Genomic DNA, 16952 nt, shown 5'->3' on the forward strand with positions numbered 1-16952 from the left:
TTTGTTCCACCTGGGGCTCCTTCTTCATCGGGTTCGTAGGCAAACTCCACCTCATACTCTGGAGGTGTATCGTAGTCGTTGGCCGACGGGTACCTGAAGCACGTTGCATCTTATTTGTCGTCGTCGTCCATGGACTGAAAGCGTGAAAGCATGAAGTAGCTTCGTGCCCTACCAGGGAGCAATTCATATTCCCGCAAGGACGCTGAATTTTAGGGAGAGAGGTCTTTCGCCTTGTCCTGAATTTTTCTAAAGATACCGACCTTTTAAAGAAGTTGTGCCGTTTAGCAAGTAATGCTAAAATTCAGCAATTGTTTAAATAAATTAAGTCTCATTGAGTGCAGGGTGAACTTCGTCGAGGGGTTGCGTTCTACCTATGTATGTTCCGATGAACTGTTTATCCATATGGCACATCTATTCAACCCTACAGCACAACCCTACTACAGCAGCAGCAGCTCAACTACAGCACAATCCTACGGTTCCTTCTTTCGTTTAGCACATCGCATTGCACACCTAGAAAGTGCAGCGACTCTTACTGCTATGAAGCAACGAATGTCGTTCCTATATAGCAATTTCGTTCACAACCTGTGGGCGCAATGACACGTAAGATGGCGTATTATTTGTGCTCGTTTGTGTTTCAAGTATTCCATGTCCTAGAGATGGATGGACAAAACGTTTATTTGAAACAATTTGGCGGGTGTTTTTTTTTTTATTTGCAGAAGTCGTCAGCCATTAGTCGGGCTAGGGTCCCTGCTCCCTGGCGGCTGTCTCTGCCCAGTCTGAGACCCAGACCTGCTCGTCCGGATCGGAGCTGAGCAGTGTGGCCTCGCATTGCTGCGTCGGGGCAATTTGCAAGCCCTGTGGACTACTAAGAATAGTTACACTTGGACAGCCCCATAGTATGTGAAAGAAGTCCGACCCCGGGGCTCGGCACAGCTTCCACTGGTGAGTAAATTTGAAGGAACTAGACGTTACTACCCCTCTTCCTCCGCCCCACCCGCGGCACACAAATCGCTAACCAGACTCCAGGAACTCGTCTGGAGGCCGCTCCAGACGGGCTCCTTCCCAACACCAATCATATTCTCCTATATTGACGTCTTGTGCTTTGGCTGCGAGTGCAAGCCGTACGCTGGTCCCGCTTGTCGCAGAAACGCGTCGGTCTCTCATATGCTGGTAAATAGATTCATGTGTGCCACGCCTTGAAAGTCATAAAGTCGTCATATATTTAGGGACTAAGGTATGAGATCTAAAGTTACACTTTATCATATGAAGCATAGTAATATCTTTAATTTATAATTAAGCACTGTGCTTTTCGGTCACGATGGAGAGCTGCGAGAGAATTAAGTCTCTCTCCTTTTTGCATAGCGTCTCCTGCTACGTATCGAATAGAGTATAACAATGCAGTAGAGCTTCGCCCATAAAACAGCGCTGCACCTGACCCGTGTGCGCCTCCGCGCTTAAAAGCAGTTCTTGGGAGGCGCCGATATGGGGAAAAAGTTTACCTCCGTACATCGTGATGTCACCTAAATGAGCGAGCGTAGTTCACTGACGAGTATTTACGACTGCTCTTTGAGTCAGACACCGGCGTATCTTACCTGACCGTACGCTCATCAACTGCCATCGAACGTGGGCGTGCCGATGTGCCGTCGCCGCCCACGGCAGACCATACCTTACGCCGTTTGATTGAGCGACTGTGACCTTGAAGCTAGTGAGCCTTCCCACACACTCGTACAACAGCACGTAGACGTGAGGGGAGGAAGGCTAACTAGGTGAAATGAACGCGAGCTGGTTGGTTCGTCACAGGAGCAGGTGTGGTTTATTCGCTCCCTGTTTGCTCAATTTACTTAATTCACTTCCGTGACACACAATATTTGCATCGCTGTATGCATCGCTGTATGCATCGTTGCAACTACAGTCGTAGCCATGGTCACCAACGGTTCACTTACGCGAGAAGGAAGCAAAGCGCTATCGGTGCTGCGATTTCGCGGAATCCATTATACGATCTGGGTCTGCTCTATACAAACGGACGTACCGAACCCCAGAACAGCATTATTATTTTTAAAAGAATTATTTAGTAATTATGCCTCAACGAAAATAGAACTACACTGAGTTGTGAGAAACATGAGCGATAGAGAATCGCTCATGTTCAGATTTATTTGCTCAGATAGCAAATGAGTGCACTTTAGTGCGCGTGATGGCTTCTACTTTGGGTTGGCTTTAATGGAAATGTCAGTTTGCTTTTAAGCCGGGAACAATGAATTATTTGATACTGTAAATGACACGATATTGTTAGCCCTAGGAAACGAGGAGAAATTGCATGAGTATTCCCTTTCACGTTGTCCTCGTTCTCCTACACTAGCCAATGCATCATGCCTCTTCTAAGAAAGCTCAACTTTTTATGCGGCAAATTGATAGCATGCTTTGCACAGGTATACTTTGTACAGGAGGGTGGACATGTGGGTCACTGCACAAGGACGTCGTCGACTAGTCTTAGACGACAAAGGTCGTCGTCATTAATGATTTTAGTCCAGCACGATGGCAAATGCGATCGGAGGCCGTCCTCAACAGAGAGCTTGTTAACGCCGCACGCATGGCCTCGTGAGCGTACACTCTCTATTAATTTTAAAAACAATGTCCAGAAATAATTCACAATGTCTGTCAATGTGAACGCGTAGACGGAGACTTTCAGAAAAGTAGTTGCCTTATTAAGCGAATGCAGTGTTGAATCGCGCATACTCGTTGGAGGGAGGATGTTAATATCGTGCTTGTTATTTCATTGTGTCATTCCATAAAGAACGCAGCCATTAACGAAACATCTGTAGCTGTAGTATAAATGGGCAGTACGTGTGTCTCAAATATTTGCCTTACAAGAACCGAAAAAGAGAGAGAGACATGGATTCACAGAAAAAAAAGAAACTGCTGACCACACAGAAACTGTCTAGCGCGCGGCTGACAGCCGAACATTGGTCGGCAGTGTGGCTAAAGGGGAGACTGCTCGCAGGATCCGCGCCAGCCGACAGCTTGAAAAAGGCCGCAAGAAAAGCCGAAGAAAAAGGCCGTCGTCAAGAAATGCAGGCTTGGGCGGGTAAAGAGAAACGTTTCAGTGGAAGGCAGAGATTTTGGCCAGCTTGCACAGGGCCGCTGACAAGTTATTCTGCGTAGGTAAAGTGAAGCGGTCAGACGATTCCAATGTATAGTGTAAAAAAAGTAGTAAATAAAAATAAAATGTATGCGAGGAGACTGGAAACGCTGTTTACAAACGAGAGAGAGAGAGCGAGTGAAAACCAGCCTAATATTGATATTCGCAGGTTATACGACGACGAAACGTTCCGGCGTTTTATTATAGCGAAGCTAACTTTCACTGAAGCTTTCCGAGAATGACCGTTTTTAAAGAAAATTTGGCAATAAATTCAAAGCCCACTTCTGTTTTGAAGAGCAAGGCGCATGAACTAAGAGGTCGCATAACCTTAACAGAGCCAGGTAAATCTTGTCCGCGTGGCGTTCAAGAAACTGTATACATATATAGTGCTTACACTCAACCCTACAAGCAGAAATGAGACTCCAGCACGAGGTATGTGAGGATGAGCACGACGAGTATATTTATTTTTCTCAAAATCAACGATCCTAACATGAATGCCCCATTAAGGTGCTGAATATTACTGCAGTTCCTGAAACCACGCCTTGCAGACAGGGCGTGTTGCAATCATGTATGGGCTAGCAGAGCCAGGCTACAACGACTTTTGAGAAAATCACCCGCACTCGTCGTCGCCATAAAATGAACTTAAGCTACTGATAAGTCACCCCTTCGTTGCGCAAAGCATGTATTGTATTTTCTGGACTATAGAAGGTAGTCTATGCACGCTTAAACGTTAAAGTGTTGCGTGGTGCGAACTACACTTGATTTAATTCTTCAAGATAGTAGGCATCCTTAAAAGAAAAAGAAAGGATGCCCAACATTTTACCGTGCCAAATGAAGTTTGTAGCGGAGAAACCAGTATAGTGAAACCAAATGTATGCTGGTTGCAGACCTTCGAACGAAGGAAAAACACGCCCTGCGTGCTATACGTGTGGTCTATAGCCCGCGAAATACCCTACGTCAAATAAAGACTATAGACGGATAATAGATTTAGCCCTTTCGAACCGTGCTTCTGTTATACGACATTGTGCTGCTGAGCCTGCTCCAGGTCACAGATTTGGATTCCCTGCCGCGACATGTGCGGAATGTAAATACGGTGGAGCTGGAGGTGGTGGTGCGGCAGGCGAGCTTAGCCTCGCAATCTCTGCCGGAAGTTGTTCCGCCTGAGCATCCTGTACGTTGTTGGCAAGGCTGTGTCACCAAATTTTTATCAACTCCATGTATCAACAAAAAAGAAAAAGAAAAGCAGTTGGCAGTCGTAGATCTCCCTTCCTGATTGCTGCGTGCCCATCATGGAACACTAAGTATTCAAAACACACGTTTGGAAGGCCTCTCATGTGTAGAGTTTGTGAAGCGACATGTTTCTTTCTACGCCAAACTGCAGACAGAACTGGTTGATGAAGGGTTGCCCACCAACGAGTTCGCCCCTTAGGGTACAAAGCGGGGAAGCTGAACCGACCAGTTTTAAATAACCGAGCCTGGGTGCTGGCGGAGCTAGTTCTAGTGCAATATACGAGGGTAGCGTCTCCGCGAGCAAGTCCTTCGGACCACACAGGATTGCTGGCGCAACTGTTCCGGCTTCGCGAGCGCTCCGCAGGCAAGGCGCTTCCCCGCAATGCAAACGCCCACGTATATCATGTACTGGACGCGCATGACAGAGCCTCGTGATGGTCAGAATCGAACTAAAGCCTTCATCTACGCCGTCCCTTGATGGCCAAGGTGTAGTCTGGAATTTTTTTAAGCCACTGCAAATGAACAATTTTAATTCACCCCTAGCGTGTTAGAGATGCGGAAGTTGAGGTATTTGACAAAGGGTTAACGACGTCCTGCCGGCAAATGTCGGCGTTCAGTAAGCACTAGGTACAAAAATCATAAATCATCATCATCATCATGCTTTATTTTCACCACGACATACAGAGCCTGAAAAAGGGAGAACCGGGAAAAAATGCAAAAATTTTTTGGACTTCACAAAGTTCCGGTCTCCCAGGCAGACAGTTGAGAGGCTGATTTATCAATACAAGTTCTTCTGTCAACTCAAGCATCATTTAATACATGCGTTTATAACCTTCAAGCAGATGCCACGTCTGTAATGAAGGGATTTACAAGTAACGGAATTGAAATTAATAGACGAAAGACTAAACTAGTTTTCGCTCATAATCCCCATAAGGAAATTGATCATCTTGCGCCATTTTTTGTTCACGACTCTAATTGTGTAAGCTGCAAATGCATACCATTAGAGTTGTCAACTAATGTAAAATATTTAGGCATCATGTTTGATTCTGATATGACATGGAACAGTCATTTTACAGGTAATAGCGAAAAGCTTCGCACAATATCTTGTCTTCTGCATAGCTCTAAATACCGGTTCCCGTCTTCTGTCCGGAAAGTCATTGTTCACGCACTTGTGTACAGCTATCTTAGATACGAAATTACCATATTTTATCACTGTTCATTTACATGGCGCGCAAGATAGAATTCTATCCTGAACTCTGTTCTTCGAAATGTTGCATACAATGAGACCGTTCCCCTAATACTAATCGGTTTTCCTTTTTGCAGTTGCCCTCATTTGACGCATTATTTTTTTCAAACTGTGGTGATAAAACATTTTTGGAAGAGTGATGTTCTTTTTCCTTTGGTTCCTGTCAAAACACTTAGACAGCATAATAGGTTCACTACCCCATGGTGTTACACCCGTTTTGGTACCAGAATATATTATGTTCCTAACGTTTTTTAATTCTTTACCCACTGAACTGTACTCTATCTCATCAAAAGGGACACTCAAACTGTACCTCAAAACCAATTACTGTTCTGTTTAGTTGTCATTAGAACCCTTGTCATAGTTCCGATTATTTGCGGTTGGTCTAGACTGGTGCTTATCCTTGTTTGTATCACTTTATATCTTTTGTAGCTTGCTTTTGCTCGTACCTCGTATTTGTTTTAGAGCCCAGCTCTTTGGCGTCCGTTCCTGGGTTTCGCGTCGTCGTCGGCGTTGTCGTCGGCCTCGTAACCAGCTCCGCCCCCCTTTCATCCCCCCAGCGCTAGCAGCGACCGACTGATACCGCTGGATGCCGCTGACGCCGCTAGAGAGTCAAGATAACGTGACTGCATAGAACACCGTCGCCGCCATGCAGAAAGAGGAGGAAAGGGTCCCCCCCCCCTGTTCTTGTGTGGCGGATAGGGTGCTCTTCAGTTGCCGACGCGCCGGTTATTTCACGTAGGCCCCGGCACGTCGACGAATACGTGACCACCTTCCCACGGCTAGACCTGGTTCTTAGCGCTGCGGAAGCGAGGGTATCATATTGTTTGTGTCGGAATCGGCGGCGTTGTCCCTGAAACCAACTCCGCAGCTGGGGTTGACTCACTATCGGCGTCAGCGGCATCAGTCAGTCGCTGCTATCTCTTCCCTCCTCCCTTTATCGTGTTGTCCGCTTGCTGCGCGCGCTTCTGCCCCCATCGTTTGCCGCTGGGTGTACACGCCGCCCCCCTCCCCCCTCTTCCTGCGAGTCTCCGGTTGTCAAAGCGCCGGCTCGAACTTAATTCCTTTCTTCGCTCCTCCTCCAATGCAACCCCTGTGCGGTGGCAATCAGAGAGCCAGATCGGTGGCGGCGGATCTGTATATGTGCACCGCCCGAGCCGAAATTGCCGCTGCCGTTCGCCCTGTGCGGTGGCAATCAGAGAGCCAGATCGGTGGCGGCTTGACATAAAGACAAACAGCAATTTCCTAACACTTATGCGGGAGAACATCCCGTTCCTCTCGCTCGTAACGCGTCCCACGGCTGTGACAACCTCGCGAGGCACTTGTATAGATCTCGTCTTTGAGAATCAAGCATTGGTGTACCAAGTCGAACATATATCAGTCTATTTCTCCGACCACAAAGCTTCCTTCATGACTGTCAAGAACTGTTAGTGGAGTCTTTGTTAAAGGAATACGTGTGAAAAATAAAAAAAAAATTCTGTGATAGCGCATACATGTGTTGCTCGATTTCTTTGCCTCAATCTATCGAAAAGGTGAAACAACTTATTTGCTGCGCTCAAATTTCGCATTAGGAAGTAACGTAATCGTCGGTAATTTTTTACTACTTTTGTTTGGTGTTGTAGCCTCCTTTTGTGTTGTAGTTTGGTCTAGTTTTATAGCTTGCTTCAGTTTATAGCTTTCTAACCTTGCTTTTTTGTTTTTGAGTATCTGTCGTTGACTGCCGGGTACAGCCCGACAAGCCTTCATGGCTCGGTCTGACCGCTTTTTGAATTTGTAATATTTTCATGAAATAAAGGATGTTATTATTATTATTATTATTATTATTATTATTATTATTATTATTATTATTATTATTATTATTATTATTATTATTATTATTATTATTATTATTATAGCGTATAAGTTGTTCACATATAAGACCATTTTAACCCAGGTACGTGTACATGCTTTCTCGTTATAATATGGAAAGTGGTTGTAATGCTTGTGTAATTTAGCACTCAGTATAAAATTACAATGTCTTGTACATTACTATCTTTACACGAGTTCAACTGCACATATCATAAGAATGCAGAAAAAAAGCATATAAAAATTTTCATAGGAAGTACGTGAAACGTTTACAATCAACAAACGTTTTCCATTTTTTTTAACAGTAATTTCATATACTTTCAATTATATATTTGCATTCATATGGAAAAAGAAAAAGGTTATACAAAAAAGATATGCATATAGGATGCTGCTTTCGCGACAGAAATCCTGGCTACGAAGCCCAGGGTGCTATCACATCATCGAAGTTCAGAAGCGTGAAGACGCCCTTGACTTGAGAGAAGGAAGCAATGTAAAACGCAGCGACAACGGTCCCTGGACGAACCTGCACAAAAGAGCGTCCAGCGATCATTGAATTTCGCTCACAGTGATGTTTTGCTATGGGTAAGGTGTCCATCCTTTAAACTAATTTAGGGTTTCTTGTAAAGCTTGGCTTTTGCCTGAACAGGATATCTCAAGGCTGGATACATAATTCACAGGACTGTTAGTACGGGGGGTTGGTGTACCTGGGCTCTACCTGGGCCACGGCATTTTCTATTGCGCAGCCCAAGCTTTTCGCGTCCGATATTGGTCCCGTATTGAAGTTGAGGCCAAAGTTAAGAACGAACAACTCAGAAGCGCTTGCACTGTAAGAAAAGTTGTGCACAGTGTTGTAGTAAGCACGCTCCTAGCCGACGTCCTGTGTGAAAGACGAAAGAGGTCTAGCTTGTTCTTGTGAACAGCTTCCTCTCGGTACGACTGTCGTCTAGCCTGGAAGTTCGCGTGAAGGAAGGTGCTCGCGCATTCGTCAGGGTACCGCAACTCCAAATGACAATAACAGAAGAAGGCATCGTTTTCGTGGCCTCTTATCTTTTTGTGAAGTCAAATATCTTCGCTTGAAGAAGCAAGCTTAATGCAAAGACAGGAAACACAGGAAGACAAACACCATACGCGCGCCTGTGTTATTCCCCTTGTAATGATTGGGGTCGGGCATGAAATAGATGGTAGCTGGGCCATGCCGCCGCCCAGCTCACCCACGCTGAGGACGTTGTTGAGAGACTCGTTCTCATCGTGAACGAGGAATATGGGATTTATTTACAGTAACTAAATGAGAACATTACAGTTCATCAGTCTAGCATGACTGAAAGAGAATTAATGCACCTTCAGCAGCCGCGCCGCGGCTGCTTATAAACACTCTGTCCTCCCCAGATCCCTAGGTGAGGGAAAACGGCCGTTCAACCGTCGACCAATTCGGAGCATCCAAAGTCATCGTAACCGACCCGCCTTTGAGGGGGAGGGTTTACACACTCACTTCCGCACAGGTTTCACTAACCACACCGAGGTGAGAGGGTTCTCGCAGACACGGGTCTTGCTCTGAGCAGACGCCTTTTCGTCCCAGAGTTGACCCCGCAGACAGTGGCCACCGCGTCTGTCCATTGACTGACGATTTCTCAGACCCATGAGATGACGCCGCAAAACACCTTCTTCCAGGAGTTCCACCTCTTCAAACAAACCGTGGCGGTGACGGCGAATCTACTAACAATACTTGGTCCGCCGACAGCGCCTGGACATGGCGGCGCTGACGGGCTGGGAACTGTCGTATTGTCGTCCTTAAAAAGCGAGTCGCCGCAGTAGACATGGTGGCGCCGATCGGCTGGGGACAGTCGTATTGTCGTCCTTTCAAAGTGAGTCGCAGCAGCAGACATGGTGGCGCCTATGGGCTGGGGACTGACGTGTTGTCGTCTTTTGAAAGCGAGTCGCCGCAGTAGACATGGTGGCGCCGTTGGGTTGCGGACTGTCGCTTCCCCGAAGATCGCCTGCCCTCTGCAGGTCGAACGTAACACCTTCTGTGTGGTCCTGTAGTTAGCTCTGTTTTACGGAATGTTTCTCAACCATTCAAGAGAACTTCGCGCATTCATAGCATTACTGTGTATTGGTAGGCTGCGGTGGCTTCATAAATTGGATAAACACTGCTTTCGTAAGAGCGTGAGTGCCATGTCGATAAAAGAAGGTAGAAACGGAACGGTCCCAGGGAAATAAGCAGTAATATGAAAGTCTATCCAAATAGGTCGCGAAGCTTTGGGCGAGAAGCGGTTCAAAACCAGTTTTCACCGTCATCAGAAAGGGTGGTTATAGGAACAGCGATTCACGCACGACTATATGAGGAGGGAAGAAACATTGGAAAAAAAGCGATTTCCAATTTAAGCGTGAAATAGGTCGATTCATTTAAAGAAACTGAAATTCATGATGAATTTTATATATGCGTGGCCAGGAAAGAAAACACAACTCTATTTTACTTTATCATTAACAGTAAATACCTCTTTTTTAAAGCCTACTGCAAAAGGGGTCGTTGACGCCGCTATCACTTAAAATGCAATGCAGCTCCTGAAGTGTGCATAAAGGCGGGCTTGTACAGTTCACCGGTTACAATACGTTCCCCTCCCACGTTGTGCTGTTTTGCTTGTCAGCGATTGTCTTCATTCTGGTGGCTCAGGTGGGTTCATGCATCGTTTTTCAATGTCTTCAGTGAAAGGTAGCGAGTTACGGGCACCATATAATCGCTTATTTTAGCTGTTTTCGTGCGGCTGCGACGGTCAACGGGCTTGGCGTCTGCCGATGCCACCAGCACTCTACATCCAATTACTTCGTCGGCCTGCAAAGAAGCGATGCTCTTGCAGGCGTGTGATTCCACACACGTACGGCAGACCTTTTGCTGTATGGCTTTCCGCGCTGAAAGCTCGAAATACCCATTGAGTTGAATTGCGGGGCATTCGAAAATACCGCTCTAATAGCAGGCTATCAAAACAAACTTTGCGCCTAGTTTACGAACAGAAATGAGATCACTGTTGTTGTTTTTCTTTCTAAGGGATATGGCGTCAAATCAATTTTGCTTACGCCGGTTGTGTTCCCTCGTCAAAAAGATGGCGCTACGCCGCATGAACCGCCAATGAACCGTCATGTCTTGAACGTGTGGGCTTCTGTAGAAGCTTCGCTACCAGGCATATTCACCTTGGTAATACAGCACGCCTGAAGTCGCGAAGCTATGCGCGTTGGTTGCTCGCAGCACAGCGTCGAATGCCGTGCCCTCAAAAGCCAAACGAAGCGTCTGCCCGTGGATCCCGCAACGTTGAGCAGGGCGAGCGCTTACCCCGGTATTACAAAAAGGTAATTGTTTAACAACCTAAACCCCTCTGAGCGTATTACTGACGTATTTAGTGCCTGACATTGCGCGGCTCGGCACGGCTACATTACGCTAAGCGTTAACGGCTGGCTACACTTCGACCAAATGTTTTCCATGCAGAACTTTGGCGCAAAAATCAGATAGCTCACTGTTCATAAATCAGCCATGGTAACAGCATCGGTATTGTGCCTGTCGAAATTAAAGAAGCGATGCCAGGAATCACGCCAATCATACATGTAACTATATACAGAGCAGACGCAAGTGTGTAATTGGCATGTAGATCTGTTTTACGCCTGCCCGTGTTTTTTTGTCACTGTTTACAGAATCACGGACCAACCGCAGCATTGATAGCAGCGGATACACAGACATATTTAACGAGACGTCTCCCGTAGCCATCTTGACCCAACGCAACGTTCACGAACTTTCGATTCGTTTCACCCACACGTCGTGATCGCGGGTGTGATGGGTCTGGAATTAAAAAAAGAAGTTTCTGTACTTAAATTTAAGTGCAACTTAAAGATACCCAGGTTGTCGAAACTAACTACGACGTCTCTATTAGCCTCAATTCGGCTTTTGTGCGTAACAACCTAAGTAGATTAATTAATAAACAAACAATTAAGCAAAGATTGTTTTCCCAAACGCATCTCTCTCGAGGTACTAGATGCGGGGTGTGTTCACGACGAAGAGCAAGTACATCAAAGGTTGACCAGCTAGGCATGCACAACAACATCGACGAAGTGATCGAGGCTCAGACTATGGCGCAAATACTACGCCTATCCTCGTCCAAAGCCGGTAGACTAATCCTAAACGAAGCTAATATCTCCCCACCTCCCTATTTCGAGCATGCGATTACCCTACCGAGCGAAATTAGAGACAACTACAAGGTCTCACCATTTCCTAGAAACGTCCACCCACAACACAACGTGGGCAGGCGCCGGGCCCGCGCCCGCGCGATTCTCGATCGCACCGACGCGGATCGTGAAGCCACCGCATTTGTGGATGCGGCCCAGTACGGCAACACATCCACTTTCGCGATAGCAGTCGTGGACGGTAACGGAACCTTACGATCATCCGCATCGGTTAAAACGACCACCAGCGCTAAAGCAGAACAGATAGCCGTAGCCATCGCCATGGCAGACCCCACATTTACTCATGTCCTCACGGACTCGCGTGCCGCAATTCGGGCCTACGAAAGCGGCAACGTATGTAAAGAAGTGGCACACATACTACTAGCGAGCTCAATGGAGAGCAAACGACGCCTCTCCTGGTTCCCCGCTCACATGGGGAAAGACATTCACCCGCGGAAACCAAACCCCAATGAAACGGCCCACGACCGTGCGCGAGAACTTGCCCGCCGCGACGGTCCTACGGCCTCAGAGGGGCTGGACATTCAGTTTAATGACCCGCTACTCACTTATCACGAAATCACCTCATACTATCGAAAAGGCAGAATGAAATATCCGCTCCCGCACTCCAAACTCGAACGCGCGCAGGCGGCCGCGTTTCGAATGCTACAAACGGACTCGTATCCTTCACGAGGCCTACTGAGTCACTATAACTCAGACATCCCGGCAAATTGCCCAGACTGCCAAGAACTCTATTGCTCACTCTCGCACATGCTATGGCAATGTACCGCGTTACCAAAGGGCCCTCTCTCTAGTGAGCCCGAATGGGAAGAAGCCCTCAAAAGCCCGGACCTCAAACTCCAGCTCAAGGCCGTCCAGAGGGCCCAAGAACTGGCGGAGCGTCACCACGTTCCCGTCCCGACTTGGGCGTCGCCTACGGTTTCGGCCCGAGGAGCTCCCCGCATGGGATCTCTAACGGCTTAAAACTCCTCAGGACCTCATTGAAGTTCTTGACTGACTGACTGTTAACATTTCCAGTTAGCTACAAAGTTTGATGCATGGCTTTCCATTCTAGTGAAGCCACATATACAAGTAATTGGGGCGATGTTGCCGGGAAACGTACTTATGTTGCGTGGGCGTCTTGGTTGAAGGACCCAAATGAAGCTCTTTCGCAGATGCTAACGGTTTCTTCGCTGCCGACGCATTTGTGCGAACAACGAAAAAAAAAAGAAGGGAGGACGTGTACTATTCTTGGTTCGCTGTGGTTGCAGCATCCTTCACAATGTGGCGCCACTAGAGGAGCTGCCTTGTCACCGTCGCCGCTTTTTTTTTTTTTTTTTGTGGATGGTAGCACATGTCAGAGCCGTCGAATGTGGCCGAAAGAACTAGTAAGATTGAAATCGCAACGATACAGTGACGGGCGTGATCGTCCTCCGTCGAACCTGAATTCACCGGTCAGCTCCGAGGGGTATTCCTATATGTATAGTGGACGAAAATGATCACGATATTTCAGAAACAATAGGTACGTCTATCGCAGAGTGATAACTTGATGACAGTGACAGTCCTATCAGAAGGGGTCACCGCGATTGACATAACACAATCGGACCTATCGGCCCAGCGTACACAAAACCATGCTAGAAGCAATGAAAGTGCCCTATACCCTTCCGGGAATACCTGCGGTAGCGTCGTCCGGTGCGGCATACGTTTAAAACGTTCCTTGGCCAAAGGGTGTAAGACTATATTGATGGCGTTTGAACTGGGCACCTCGTTTTCGTTGAAATTAATCGATGAGCTTTGCTCGCTCCGAAAAAAAATTCATGATAGGCGCTTCTCTGTAATGATTTGGCAGGGTTGAAAATGCATATGCACATCCCGTCTTGCTGGAACGACTACTGTTAACCGGCCAAACGAAAAATATATATTTTCCATGTAGGCCTGTAAGTAGTTATGACGCAAAGCCCCATTTTATCAGCCTGGTGTTAAAAGGAATAGCCGCACTAAATGTCAAGTCTTATGTGCATACACTCCGTTGCCTCTATATCTTGACCGTTGCTCTCGCAACGCAAAATGGTGAAACCTCACGAAAGTTGATGTTTTCATCGACATTGAATGACTTGCTCGAGTCATTCCATGCGCACTTTATTCAACAAAAATTGCTACATCCCACTTTCGTTCGTGTTCCAATTAGCCGTTTCTTGCTTCATCTCTTGCCGTAGGAGGACTCGTTGCTACAGTGTAAGTACATTGAATCCACCCTTTTCATAATGCGTGGCGCTTCACTTCGAGCTGCATAGCAGGCTTTGCGCGAAAGGTCCGAACTTTCAAATTAACACGGGATACATTGAAGTATCTTGTGAAACTACGCTTAGCGCTATAAAAGTTCGCGTGAGTCTAGCTAGTTGTGGCTTTGAGTACTAAAGAGACGGCTGGTGCATTAATGTATTAATATGTGTAAAATGGCCAGCGGTGCCTTAAAAGCACACTAAGCAGGCGGGTGAAATGCCGTGGCCCGCGTGGAGTGGAAAACACGCCTTACTGGCGCGGCGAAGCCTAGCTTCTGCGCATGCATTTAGCTCAGCAAGATGAAAGCGGCTTATATGGAATGACTTCATGCACTTAGGAGCAGCTGCATGATCAGGGTGCGCTTAGCGTTCACATAGGCGAACAATGACATGTACAACCTCTTACAAATTTTCACGGACCACCGCACTAGAAAATGTATTGCTTAATATATAGCAATTTGTACTCATTTTGAAATTTGCGCTTCTTTACCATGTAAACGTCTTTTTTAGGGGGCTCTTGAAATGTCATGATGTACTTTCTTGCAAACAACGGAACACAGAAAATCTAGAATACAGAATGAATTCTAAAGAATGTGAAACATAGGCGAAACTAATGCTTTAACTGATAGTCAAGTAAGCGAAGAAAAATACGTTATTAATTTTAGTAAACACTCACCGAAGGTCACTAAAATTCTCAGTTATGAAAGATAGTCACCAGTGAGCCGATAAGTAAAGGTCATTAGTAGATTGGACTTGCGCTCCTCTTGCACTCATATCACGGTGAACAGAAAAACAAGGACCTTCCGCATGCGCTCCTGCAACACCTTATATTTCCCGAGGGATCAGTTATAGCCCGCAAAGAAACTTCACGTCTCCTCATCGAATTCTTAAGAGAGACTGGTTTGATGGACATATGGTCAAGCCCTTCAGCAGTATTGTGCGAGACGCTCGGGCGGAGCAATTGCCGGCCTTGTTCGCCAGGCTAAACCCGCCTGTTGCTACAATTCAACCACCACCACCACCACCACCACCACCACCACCACAACATGAAATAACATTTTTCATCAGTGATGCTTGAGTGGTTATGTTAGAAGCCAGCATGTCCATATCTGCACATTTATAACGATCAGGCCACGTGAGGAGCACGCTTCTGTATATTCCGCCCACGTTCAGAAATATAAACATTAACCTGGTCTTAGCGAACTAAAAAGCAAGTTTCCCGACATGCAGCAAAAGCTCAGTCTGCAGATACCACAACTGAGGCGTCTGACCAGAAGCATTTGAACTTTAAATATATATATTTGCCACCAGTAGCTGAAAAGCAGCATTCGCATGCTTAACGAAAACGTTTACTACTGTGCCTTTGAGCGCCATTTGTCGTGCATCATACCGGGCCTCAATCGTCTGCAACAGCGCCTAAAGCGTACACAATCCCAGATAGCCCACGTCACGTGGCAGAGTCAATGACTTGTCAAACATCACCAACTCCTCATAGCGCGGAATTTTCCCTTCAGGTGGGCCGACATGCGTAGTAGTTATATAACAAACTGATGCAATATCTGAATAAATGAAATTTGGACTAGTTGGTGTTCCTTTCTTGATTCAAGGTTTCAAAGCCGTCTCCTCGCGGCTTTCTTTTCCTCACTTCCCTCCATACACTCAATGAGAAATAATAAGAAAAGCAGGAAGATCCAGAGCAGGTGCCAAGTAGTATACAAGACAAGAATATAAACAACGGCGATTTTAGCTACTGAAAGGCTTTAATAAAAGCAAGAAGGTCAAAGGCTCCGGGAAATTTCACCCAAGTCATGAATGCGCCGAATCCAAACAATGAATGACTGAGGTGCCGAGATTTACGTTATTCAGTTGCCTTCCAAAAGCTTCATCTGCCAGTGAAGCTATATCAGTGTCCGTTATTTTTTTATCATTCTGCTTGGTGCTTAGGACACTACGATGCAATAATCATGACGATGGTCCCTGTCCCGTCAGCCACTGCATTATGAACATCGTTTATCAACGTACTTATTTCAATAAGAGCCGAAGGGTCAACAATTCATTCATTCTGTCTCGAAGAAAATCGCCAGCAAGTGTTACATTTGTCGAAGCAGTGTTCTGAGTAGTCAGAACGCTACCTCGGATGAGAAATCGCTGCATGTGTCCTTATACAATACAATTGATCACTGTTTTGTCGGTGGTCGGGACGTTGTGTCTTTTTTGGGGCATACTGCAGAGGACGCTCAAGAAAACCATAGACTTCTCTCCGTATACAGTTCGTTATCTGTCACTTAGAAACCTCAATAACCTCCCACTCGATATGATTGTGCTCCTCGGCTTCATAGCCTCTGCCGGAGCAGGATGTGTAGAAGGCATCCTGAAAGCCATCCTTTTTCCGGGAGTCTGCAGTCTGCATGTAAAAAGTCGCATGCTTCTCAGGAGCAGCCGCAAGATTTGAGAGATACTGAATGAATGTGTGCTTGCGTGGTAGTTAGGTATTTTATGTACGGTGTGGTCTTTTTGAATTTCTGTTTGTGCTGTTTCTATGCTTGGTTTTCCTTGTAATAAAGAAAAAAAAGTGTCATTGTGGCCTCGTAGCTGGGGCCTGGGCTTCAAACCCATCATCGAACACGTAATTCGATTTTTGTAAATGTTATAGATTCTCGCCCTAAATAAAAAATCTGCGACCTATACTCACTAGATTTTAGCTTTGTTTGTATTAGCTGATTTAGATAAGCCAAAGGATTTCAGCATCCGTTTAGATACGCGCTCCCGAAATTAAGTTTCTTCTAAAACGACGCAATATCGATCAACACTATTTGGCAGTGATGTTTGTGGCTATTGAATGACTCCACCGGTCCACAAGTATTGGAACGTGTACAAGCATCGCACCATCACATTCCTTTTCCACGAGCTGAGCCACACCAACCGAAGACCTGCGCCAAATGCTTTGCCTTTACTGGTGTGTCCCGTCCGCTGGACCTCATGGTGGAGAATTGGCCATGACCTCACCGATTCG

General features: G+C 46.3%; 1 protein-coding gene across 1 annotated transcript in view; it reads left to right on the plus strand.

Moving 5' to 3' along the window:
* The first annotated feature begins 737 nt into the window (after positions 1 to 737).
* The window catches only part of LOC142584329 (scoloptoxin SSD976-like), a 201168-nt gene continuing 184953 nt past the window's right edge, over positions 738 to 16952 (plus strand). The window contains exon 1 of the mRNA XM_075694482.1: positions 738 to 942. The gene's annotated coding sequence lies outside the window, so the exon portion shown is untranslated. The remainder of the gene's footprint in view (positions 943 to 16952) is intronic.

Source organism: Dermacentor variabilis, chromosome 6 (assembly GCF_050947875.1).
Source record: "Dermacentor variabilis isolate Ectoservices chromosome 6, ASM5094787v1, whole genome shotgun sequence".
Classification (NCBI taxonomy): Eukaryota; Metazoa; Arthropoda; class Arachnida; order Ixodida; family Ixodidae; genus Dermacentor; species Dermacentor variabilis.